The following is a 12421-nucleotide window of genomic DNA, read 5'->3' as shown; positions in this document are numbered from 1 at the left end:
AGAAAGAGTAACATAGAAGTTTACTGCTTCAAATCAATGTATTTTCGGGTTTAGCCTGTTTCAGGCAAAATGGGTATAATTGTTGTCTAAACACTCCAAATTCATCCTGAACTCTTACAATTAGTTAAATGCATTGGATTGTCACACATTTTGACACTAGAAACAAAAACAAAGCTGTTTTCTGCTTCGAATTAATGTTTTCTCGGTTTTAGCCTGTTTTCTCGTTTTAAACCTATTTTGGAACAAAATAGGTATAAGTGTTGTCTAAACACTCCAAATTAAACTCTAACTCTTATAATTAGTCAAACACATTAGATTGTTACATATTTAAAACCTAGAAAGAGTAACATAGCTGTTTACTGCTTTAAATCAATGTTTTCTCGGTTTTAGCCTGTTTTGGGACAAAATGGGTATAATTGTTGTCTAAACACTCCAAATTCCTCCCGAACTCTTACAATTAGTTAAATGCACTGGATTGTCACACATTTTGATACTAAAAACAGAAACAAAGCTGGTTACTGCTTCGAATTAATGTTTTATCGGTGTTAGCCTGTTTTCTCGTTTTATGCCTGTTTTGGAACAAAATAGGTATAAGTGTTGTCTAAACACTCCAAATTCAACCCGAACTCTTATAATTAGTCAAATGCATTGTATTGTTAAATATTTTGACCCTAGAAAGAGTAACATATCAGTTTACTGCTTTAAATCAATGATTTTTCGGGTTAAGCCTGTTTCGGGACAAAATGGGTATAATTGTTGTCTAAACACTCCAAATTCATCCCGAACTCTTACAATTAGTTAAATGCATTGGATTGTCACACATTTTGATACTAGAAACACAAACAAAGCTGTTTTCTGCTTCGAATTAATGTTTTCTCGGTTTTAGCCTGTTTTCTCGTTTTAAGCCTATTTTGGAACAAAATAGGTGTAAGTGTTTTCTAAACACTCCAAATTAAACCCGAATTCTTATAATTAGTCAAATGAATTAGATTGTTGCATATTTTCACCCTAGAAAGAGTAACATAGCTGGTTACTGCTTTAAATCAATGTTTTCTCGGTTTTAGCCTGTTTTGGGACAAAATGGGTATAATTGTTGTCTAAACACTCCAAATTCATCCCGAACTCTTACAATTAGTTAAATGCATTGGATTGTCACACATTTTGACATTAGAAACACAAACAAAGCTGTTTTCTGCTTCGAATTAATGTTTTCTCGGTTTTAGCCTGTTTTCTCGTTTTAAGCCTATTTTGGAACAAAATAGGTATAAGTTTTGTCTAAACACTCCAAATTAAACCCGAATTCTTATAATTAGTCAAATGCATTAGATTGTTGCATATTTTCACCCTATAAAGAGTAACATAGCTGTTTACTGCTTTAAATCAATGTTTTCTCGGTTTTAGCCTGTTTTGGGACAAAATGGGTATAATTGTTGTCTAAACACTCCAAATTCCTCCCGAACTCTTACAATTAGTTAACTGCACTGGATTGTCACAAATTTTGACACTAAAAACACAAACAAAGCTGGTTACTGCTTCGAATTAATGTTTTATCGGTGTTAGCCTGTTTTCTCGTTTTATGCCTATTTTGGAACAAAATAGGTATAAGTGTTGTCTAAACACTCCAAATTCAACCCGAACTCTTATAATTAGTCAAATGCATTGGATTGTTACATATTTTGACCCTAGAAAGAGTAACATAGCAGTTTACTGCTTTAAAGCAATGTTTTTTCGGTTTTAGCCTGGTTTCGGGACAAAATGGGTATAATTGTTGTCTAAACACTCCAAATTCCTCCCGAACTCTGACAATTAGTTAAATGCATTGGATTGTCACACATTTTGACACTAGAAACACAAACAGCTTTTTACTGCTTTTAATCAATGTTTTCGCGGTTTTAGCCTGTTTTCTCGTTTTAAGCCTATTTTGGAACAAAATAGGTATAAGTGTTGTCTAAACACTCCAAATTAAACAACAACTCTTATAACTAGTCAAACGCATTAGATTGTTACATATTTTCTCCCTAGAAACAGTAACATAGCTGTTTACTGCTTTAAATCAATGTTTTCTCGGTTTTAGCCTGGTTTGGGACAAAATGGGTATAGTTGTTGTCTAAACACTCCAAATTCCTCCCGAACTCTTACAATTAGTTAACTGCACTGGATTTTCACACATTTTGACACAAAAAACACAAACAAAGCTGTTTACTGCTTCGAATTAATGTTTTCTCGGTGTTAGCATGTTTTCTCGTTTTATGCCTGTTTTGGAACAAAATAGGTATAAGTGTTGTCTAAACACTTCAAATTCAACCTGAACTCTTATAATTAGTCAAATGCATTGGATTGTTACAGATTTTGACCCTAGAAAGAGTAACATAGAAGTTTACTGCTTCAAATCAATGTATTTTCGGGTTTAGCCTGTTTCGGGCAAAATGGGTGTAATTGTTGTCTAAACACTCCAAATTCATCCTGAACTCTTACAATTAGTTAAATGCATTGGATTGTCACACATTTTGACACTAGAAACACAAACAAAGCTGTTTTCTGCTTCGAATTAATGTTTTCTTGGTTTTAGCCTGTTTTCTCGTTTTAAGCCTATTTTGGAACAAAATAGGTATAAGTGTTGTCTAAACACTCCAAATTAAACACCAACTCTTATAACTAGTCAAACGCATTAGATTGTTACATATTTTTCCCTAGAAACAGTAACATAGCTGTTTACTGCTTTAAATCAATGTTGTCTCGGTTTTAGCCTGGTTTGGGACAAAATGGGTATAGTTGTTGTCTAAACACTCCAAATTCCTCCCGAACTCTTACAATTAGTTAACTGCACTGGATTGTCACACATTTTGACACAAAAAACACAAACAAAGCTGTTTACTGCTTCGAATTAATGTTTTCTCGGTGTTAGCATGTTTTCTCGTTTTATGCCTGTTTTGGAACAAAATAGGTATAAGTGTTGTCTAAACACTTCAAATTCAAGCTGAACTCTTATAATTAGTCAAATGCATTGGATTGTTACATATTTTGACCCTAGAAAGAGTAACATAGAAGTTTACTACTTCAAATCAATGTATTTTCGGGTTTAGCCTGTTTCAGGCAAAATGGGTATAATTGTTGTCTAAACACTCCAAATTCATCCTGAACTCTTACAATTAGTTAAATGCATTGGATTGTCACACATTTTGACACTAGAAACAAAAACAAAGCTGTTTTCTGCTTCGAATTAATGTTTTCTCGGTTTTAGCCTGTTTTCTCATTTTAAGCCTATTTTGGAACAAAATAGGTATAAGTGTTGTCTAAACACTCCAAATTAAACTCTAACTCTTATAATTAGTCAAACACATTAGATTGTTACATATTTAAAACCTAGAAAGAGTAACATAGCTGTTTACTGCTTTAAATCAATGTTTTCTCGGTTTTAGCCTGTTTTGGGACAAAATGGGTATAATTGTTGTCTAAACACTCCAAATTCCTCCCGAACTCTTACAATTAGTTAAATGCACTGGATTGTCACACATTTTGATACTAAAAACAGAAACAAAGCTGGTTACTGCTTCGAATTAATGTTTTATCGGTGTTAGCCTGTTTTCTCGTTTTATGCCTGTTTTGGAACAAAATAGGTATAAGTGTTGTCTAAACACTCCAAATTCAACCCGAACTCTTATAATTAGTCAAATGCATTGTATTGTTAAATATTTTGACCCTAGAAAGAGTAACATATCAGTTTACTGCTTTAAATCAATGATTTTTCGGGTTAAGCCTGTTTCGGGACAAAATGGGTATAATTGTTGTCTAAACACTCCAAATTCATCCCGAACTCTTACAATTAGTTAAATGCATTGGATTGTCACACATTTTGATACTAGAAACACAAACAAAGCTGTTTTCTGCTTCGAATTAATGTTTTCTCGGTTTTAGCCTGTTTTCTCGTTTTAAGCCTATTTTGGAACAAAATAGGTATAAGTGTTGTCTAAACACTCCATATTAAACACCAACTCTTATAATTAGTCAAACGCATTAGATTGTTACATATTTTCTCCCTAGAAAGAGTAACATAGCTGTTTACTGCTTTAAATCAATGTTTTCTCGGTTTTAGCCTGGTTTGGGAGAAAATGGGTATAATTGTTGTCTAAACACTCCAAATTCCTCCCAAACTCTTACAATTAGTTAAATGCATTGGATTGTCACACATTCTAACACTAGAAACACAAACAAAGCTGTTAACCCGTGTGTTTGAAGTCAAGAAGGCCATTAACTGCTTGCACCAAGAGGACTTGGAGTTTACCAAGCACTTTGGGAAGTTTAGGTCCCTATGGGCCGAACTTGAGATGCTCCGGCCGAGCACTATAGATCCGGCTATTCTGAATGAGAGGAAGGAGCAAGACAAAGTCTTTGGCCTGCTGCTAACCCTGAATCCTGCCTTCAATGACCTCATTAAGCACATACTTCGCGGTGACAAGCTGCCTACCCTTGATGATGTGTGTGCCCAAGTTCAAAAGGAACAAGGCTCGCTTGGTCTCTTCAGTGGTAAAGAGGAACTAGTCATGGCCAACAAAGGGATATACAAACACGAAGAAAGGAAGACGGCCGTATGCGACCACTGCAAGAAGAAAGGCCATGTGAAGGATAAGTGTTGGATCCTCCACCCTCATCTCAAACCAGCCAAGTTTAAGGCTAACATGTCGCGGGAAGGTACAAGCGGCCAAGGAGCCGAAGCAGCAAACCAAGGAGGGGCAACGGCCATGATAGCCTCCTATGGAGACTTGGTGAGGAAGTCTGACTTGGAGGCCCTTATCAAGTCCATTGCTGCACTCAAAGAATCCGGTACCACCTTCTTTGCTTCTAAACCTAGTAAAATGCTTGTTGTTGATTCAGGGGCTTCTCATCATATGATTAGTAACCCAAATCTACTAGACAATATAGAACCAGCACTAGGTGATGTGGTCATTGCTAATGGGGATCGAGTTCCGGTTAAGGGTATTGGTAACTTGAAATTGTTTGAACAGAACTCTAAAGCGTTTTACATGCCCACATTTACTTCAAATCTCTTATCAGTGAAGAAAGTAACCCAAGATTTGAATTGTTATACTGTATTTGGCCCTAATAGTGTCCATTTTCAGGATATTAAGACCGGACAGATACTTGGGGAAGGAGATGGATCCTCTTAGAGAAAACATCACAAAGTTCCTCTAACCCGATTTCGTTTACTTCTTGTCTCCCATCTAATAATGCTAATGCACTGTGGCATGCTAGGCTAGGCCACCCTCATTCTCGTGCTCTTGAGTTATTATTACCTAATGTCTCCTTTAGTAGTTCTAGCTGTGAGTCATGTATCCTTGGAAAACATTGTAGAACTGTTTTTCCAAAATCTTCTACCATTTATGAAAATTGCTTTGATTTAGTTCATTCAGATGTGTGGACATTACCATGCTTATCTAGAGACAATAACAAGTATTTTGTGACATTTATTGATGAAAAATCAAAATATACTTGGATAACACTTTTACCTTCTAAAGACCGGGTGTATGATGCTTTTATAAACTTTCAAAACTATGTCACTAATCACTTTAATGCCAATATCAAAGTGCTTAGGTCTGATAATGGAGGGGAATACACTAGTCATAAACTCAAAGAACACCTATCTAGGCATGGCATAATTCAACAAACCAGTTGTCCTTACACTCCTCAACAAAACGGTGTGGCGGAAAGGAAGAACCGACATCTCATGGAGGTGGCCAGATCGATGATGTTTCACATGAATGTTCCCAAGAGATTTTGGGGGATGCAGTCATGACAGCCTGCTATCTTATCAACCGGACGCCAACAAAAATCCTAAGCGATCTAACTCCTTTTGAAGTACTTACTAAGAATAAACCATCACTAGATCACTTACGAGTGTTCGGCTGTGTGTGTTTTGTTTTCATACCAGGGGAACAAAGGAGCAAGCTTGATGCAAAGAGTACCAAAAGTATATTCATTGGATACTCAACAACACAAAAGGGCTACAAATGCTATGAACCGGTCCATGGTCGCATGTATGTGTCTCGGGACGTCAAGTTCATGGAGGGTCAAGGATACTATGAGGCGAAGGATTGGAACAGCCTCAAAGATCTCTCGCACTTAACCACAGACCGGGCCACCAACCTCCGCTTCCTTCTTGACCACTTAGGCGTCACCAAGCAATCACACACAGAGGCGCCTCACACGGCTCAAACCTTAGATGAATCTACGGACCCACTAGTGTCTCATGAACACCAATCAGAGGACAATGGTGTTGAGCTGCGTGAGCCTCTACCCGGCGGAGACTTGACACTACCGAATGACACCGATGGGGTGGAGGTAGACCCTACAGCCCCATCCTCTTCAGAACCAGTGTCCTCTCCACAACCACTCCGGCGGAGCGCCCGTCTCAAGTTTCATCCATCTACCTGGAAGAACAAGCGTGTGTACTATAATAATCAAGCAGTGGCTCACCCAATTCAGGCCGTTTGTTCACTTGCCCTGTTGCCTCCCGACCATGCCGCATTTCTTGGGGCCATTGATGCACACTATATTCCCCAAACATACGATGAGGCCAAAGATCACAAAGTATGGCTCGATGCAGTGGCGGATGAGACCGGTGCTATGGTTCGGAACCACACTTGGGACGAGGCCGACTTACCTGTAGGGAAGAAAGCGGTCAGCTCCAACTGGGTCTTCACCATTTAGTACCTGAGCACTGGCGCGATCGAACGGTATAAAGCCCGTCTTGTGGCCCGTGGCTTCACCCAAACCTATGGCACCGATTACACGGACACTTTCGCTCCGGTGGCCAAGCTCCACACCGTTCGGGTCGTTCTCTCCGTTGCCACTAACCTATCATGGGATCTATGGCAAAATGGACGTCAAGAATGCTTTCCTTCAGGGGGAGCTTGAGGAAGAAGTGTACATGCATCCTCCACCGGGGTTAGAGACCATGGTTGCACCGGGCAAGGTGCTCCGACTTCGCAAGGCCATTTATGGCCTCAAGCAGTCCCCTCGGGCCTGGTACCATAAACTGAGTTCTACCCTCAAACTTCAAGGATTCAAACGTTCTGAAGCTGATCACACCTTGTTTACTCGTAGCTCCGGCGCTGGCCTTGTGGTGGTCCTGATCTATGTTGATGACCTCATTATCTCTGGTGATGACAAGGCGGGCGTCCAGGCCACCAAGGCCTCTCTCCACTCAGCTTTTGACATTAAGGACCTGGGTGCACTTCGCTACTTCCTTGGCATTGAGATCTGTCGCTCGTCCAACGGTCTCTTCCTTTCTCAACGGAAGTACACCCTTGATCTCTTGGCTGAGACTGGTCGAATTGGTCCCAAACCGGCCTTAACCCCATTGGATGAGGGCTACCAGGCCAAGCGAAAGGGGGAGAGTCTTAGGGCCAAGGAGGGCTTACCAAGAGAGCCTATAGATGAGCCATATGAGGACGTCACGAGATACCGTAGGCTTGTAGGCAAATTAATATACCTTACCATCACAAGACCCGACATATGCTATGCAGTGAACCAGGTTAGCCAATACATGAAAGCCCCAACCAAGTATCACTGGAGTATGGTGGAGAGGATCCTAAGTTATCTCAAGGGAAGCCCGGGGCAGGGCATTTGGATGGGCAAGAATTCAAACACTGAGCTGGTAGGTTACTGCGACGCTGATTATGCTGGGGACACTTTGGATAGGAGATCAACGACTGGATACTGCACATTCGTTGGGGGAAACTTGGTCACATGGAAGTCAAAGAAACAGAAAGTGGTCTCATGTTCTAGTGCCGAAGCTGAGTATAGAGCGATGAGGAAGCTGACGAATGAACTAACTTGGTTGAAGGCCCTTCTCAAGGATCTTGGTGTGGATACAAAGAAACCAATCACCGTTCATTGTGATAATGAAGCTGCAATCCATATTGCTACTAATTGAGTTTTTCATGAGAGAACCAAACACATTGAGGTTGATTGTCACAAGGTTAGAGAGAAGATCGAAGAAGGGGTCATCTTACCGTGTCACACTCGAAGTCAAGACCAATTGGCAGATATATTCACTAAAGCTGCATGTTCCAAGGTTTGTGAACACATTCATAGCAAACTTGGGCTTGTAGACATCACACACCCTTGATCATCTCCTCTAATCCATAGACATCACACTCTTTTTCCCTTAACATAGTTTTATCCCATGAGGTTTTCTATGGCAAGGTTTTTAATGAGGTGATGCTTCATGGGTTCCAAGCTCAGTCACTTTATGTGACTAAGCTTGAGGGGGAGTATTGATTAGGATACCATCGAGTGTGATCGGCCGTGTCCGTACGGTCATATATTGGGACGTGTCCGTACGGTCATGTGTTGGGCAGTCCGTACGTGTAAGAAGGATCGAGAAGGCATCAAGTGGGAAGCTTGTAGCCGTTAGGGGTCACATGTTTCCTTAAGGGAAACCTCGAGATGTCACTATCACCATAGGGACTCACCCTCTCTCTCTCTTTGCATCATTATCAAGCTTGTAAAGGGAGTTGCCCTACCTTGCATTCTATTTAAGGCACCTAGCCGACATTGTAGATGAACTATTCTAGTAGAATATCATTTTACTTCCCTTATTCTCTTTGTTCATCACTTTATCTTCCTATCTTACCACACTCAACACTCAAACTACTCACATTCCGCTTAAACTAACACTTATACCTATTTTGTTCCAAAATAGGCTTAAAATGAGAAAACAGGCTAAAACCAAGAAAACATTAATTCGAAGCAGTAAACAGCTTTGTTTGTGTTTCTAGTGTCAAAATGTGTGACAATCCAATGCATTTAACTAATTGTAAGAGTTCGAGAAGAATTTGGAGTGTTTAGACAACAATTGTACCCATTTTGTCCCAAAACAGGCTAAAACCGAGAAAACATTGACTTAAAGCAGTAAACAGCTATGTTACTCTTTCTAGGGTCAAAATATGTAACAATCCAATGCATTCAACTAATTATAAGAGTTTGGGAGGAATTTTGAGTGTTTAGACAACAATTATCCCCATTTTGTCCCAAAACAGGCTTAAAACAAGAAAACAGGCTAAAACCGAAAAAACATTAATTCGAAGAAATAAACAGCTTTGTTACTGTTCCTAGGGTCAAGATATGTAATAATCCAATGCATTTGACTAATTGTAAGAGCTCGGGAGGAATTTAGAGTGTTTAGACAATAATTATACCCATTTTGTCCCAAAACAGGCTAAAACCGAGAAAACATTGATTTAAAGCAGTAAACAGCTATGTTACTCTTTCTAGGGTGAAAATATGTAACAATCTAATGCGTTTGACTAAATTATAAGAGTTCGGGTTTAATTTGGAGTGTTTAGACAACACTTATACCTATTTTGTTCCAAAATAGACTTAAAACGAGAAAACAGGCTAAAACCGAGAAAACATTAATTCGAAGCAGTAAACAGCTTTGTTTGTGTTTTAAGTGTCAAAATGTGTGATAACCCAATGCTTTTGACTAATTGTAAGAGTTCGGGAGGAATTTGGAGTGTTTAGACAACAATTATACCCATTTTGTCCCAAAACAGGCTTAAAACAAGAAAACAGGCTAAAACCGAGAAAATATTAATTCGAAGAAAAAAACAGCTTTGTTACTGTTCCTAGGGTCAAAATATATAAAAATCCAATCATTTGACTAATTGTAAGAGCTTGGGATGAATTTGGAGTGTTTAGACAACAATTATACCTATTTTGTCCCAAAACAGGCTAAAACCGAGAAGACATTGATTTAAAGCAGTAAACAGCTATGTTACTCTTTCTAGGGTGAAAATATGCAACAATCGAATGCGTTTGACGAATTATAAGAGTTCGGGTTTAATTTGGAGTGTTTAGACAACACTTATACCTATTTTGTTCCAAAATAGGCTTAAAATGAGAAAACAAGCTAAAACTGAGAAAACATTAATTCGAAGCAGTAAACAGCTTTGTTTGTGTTTCTAGTGTCAAAATGTGTGACAATCTAATGCATTTTTAACTAATTGTAAGAGTTCGGGAGGAATTTGGAGTGTTTAGACAACAATTATACCCATTTTGTCCCAAAACAGGCTAAAACCGAGAAAACATTGATTTAAAGCAATAAACAGCTATGTTACTCTTTCTAGGGTGAAAATATGCAACAATCTAATGCGTTTGACTAATTATAAGAGTTCGGGTTTAAATTGGAGTGTTTAGACAACACTTATACCTATTTTGTTCCAAATAGGCTTAAAACGAGAAAACAGGCTAAAACCGAGAAAACATTAATTCGAAGCAGTAAACAGCTTTGTTTGTGTTTCTAGTGTCAAAATGTATGACAATCCAATGCATTTAACTAATTGTAAGAGTTTGGGAGGAATTTGGAGTGTTTAGACAACAATTATACCCATTTTGTCCCAAAACAGGCTAAAACCGAGAAAACATTGATTTAAAGCAGTAAACAGCTATGTTGCTCTTTCTAGGGTGAAAGTATGTAACAATCTAATGCGTTTGACTAATTATAAGAGTCCGGGTTTAATTTGGAGTGTTTAGACAACAATTATACCTATTCTATTCCAAAATAGGCTTAAAACGAGAAAACAGGCTAAAACCGCGAAAATATTTATTAAAATCAGTAAACAGCTTTATTTTTGTTTCTGGGTCAACATGTGTGACAAACAAATGCATTTGACTAATTGTAAGAGTTCGGGATGAATTTGGAGTGTTTAGCAACAATTATACCCATTTTGTCCCGAAACATGCTAAACCCGAGAAAACATTGATTTAAAGCAGTAAACAGCTATGTTACTGTTCCTAGGGTCAAAATATGTAATAATCCAATGCATTTGACTAATTGTAAGAGCTCGGGATGAATTTGGAGTGTTTAGACAACACTTATACCCATTTTGTCCCGAAACAGGCTAAACCCGAGAAAACATTGATTTAAAGCAGTAAACAGCTATGTTACTCTTTCTAGGGTCAAAATATGTAACAATCCAATGCGTTTAACTAATTGTAAGAGTTCGGGAGGAATTTTGAGTGTTTAGACAACAATTATACCCATTTTGTCCCAAAACAGGCTTAAAACAAGAAAACATGCTAAAACCGAGAAAACATTAATTCGAAGAAATAAACAGCTTTTTTACTGTTCCTAGGGTCAAGAAATGTAATAATCCAATGCATTTGACTAATTGTAAGAGCTCGGGAGGAATTTAGAGTGTTTAGACAATAATTATACCCATTTTGTCCCAAAACAGGCTAAAACCGACAAAACATTGATTTAAAGCAGTAAACAGCTATGTTACTCTTCCTAGGGTGAAAATATGTAACAATCTAATGCGTTTGACTAATTATAAGAGTTCGGGTTTAATTTGGAGTGTTTAGACAACACTTATACCTATTTTGTTCCAAAATAGACTTAAAACGAGAAAACAGGCTAAAACCGAGAAAACGTTAATTCGAAGCAGTAAACAGCTTTGTTTGTGTTTTAAGTGTTAAAATGTGTGATAACCCAATGAATTTGACTAATTGTAAGAGTTCGGGAGAAATTTGGAGTGTTTCGACAACAATTATACCCATTTTGTCCCAAAACAGGCTTAAAACAAGAAAACAGGCTAAAACCGAGAAAACATTAATTCGAAGAAATAAACAGCTTTGTTACTGTTCCTAGGGTCAAAATATGTAATAATCCAATCATTTGACTAATTGTAAGAGCTCGGGATGAATTTGGAGTGTTTAGACAACAATTATACCCATTTTATCCCAAAACCGGCTAAAACCGAGAAAACTTTGATTTAAAGCAGTAAACAGCTATGTTACTCTTTCTAGGGTGAAAATATGCAACAATCTAATGCGTTTGACTAATTTTAAGAGTTCGGGTTTAATTTGGAGTGTTTAGACAACACTTATACCTATTTTGTTCCAAAATAGACTTAAAACGAGAAAACAGGCTAAAACCGAGAAAACGTTAATTCGAAGCAGTAAACAGCTTTGTTTGTGTTTTAAGTGTTAAAATGTGTGATAACCCAATGAATTTGACTAATTGTAAGAGTTCGGGAGGAATTTGGAGTGTTTCGACAACAATTATACCCATTTTGTCCCAAAACAGGCTTAAAACAAGAAAACAGGCTAAAACCGAGAAAACATTAATTCGAAGAAAAAAACAGCTTTGTTACTGTTCCTAGGGTCAAAATATATAAAAATCCAATCATTTGACTAATTGTAAGAGCTCGGGATGAATTTGGAGTGTTTAGACAACAATTATACCTATTTTGTCCCAAAACAGGCTAAAACCGAGAAGACATTGATTTAAAGCAGTAAACAGCTATGTTACTCTTTCTAGGGTGAAAATATGCAACAATCTAATGCGTTTGACGAATTATAAGAGTTCGGGTTTAATTTGGAGTGTTTAGACAACACTTATACCTATTTTGTTCCA

This window comes from Camelina sativa, chromosome 7, assembly GCF_030686135.1.
Source record: "Camelina sativa cultivar CO46 ecotype springtype chromosome 7, ASM3068613v1".
Taxonomy (NCBI): Eukaryota; Viridiplantae; Streptophyta; class Magnoliopsida; order Brassicales; family Brassicaceae; genus Camelina; species Camelina sativa.
This window is presented reverse-complemented; position numbering follows the sequence as displayed.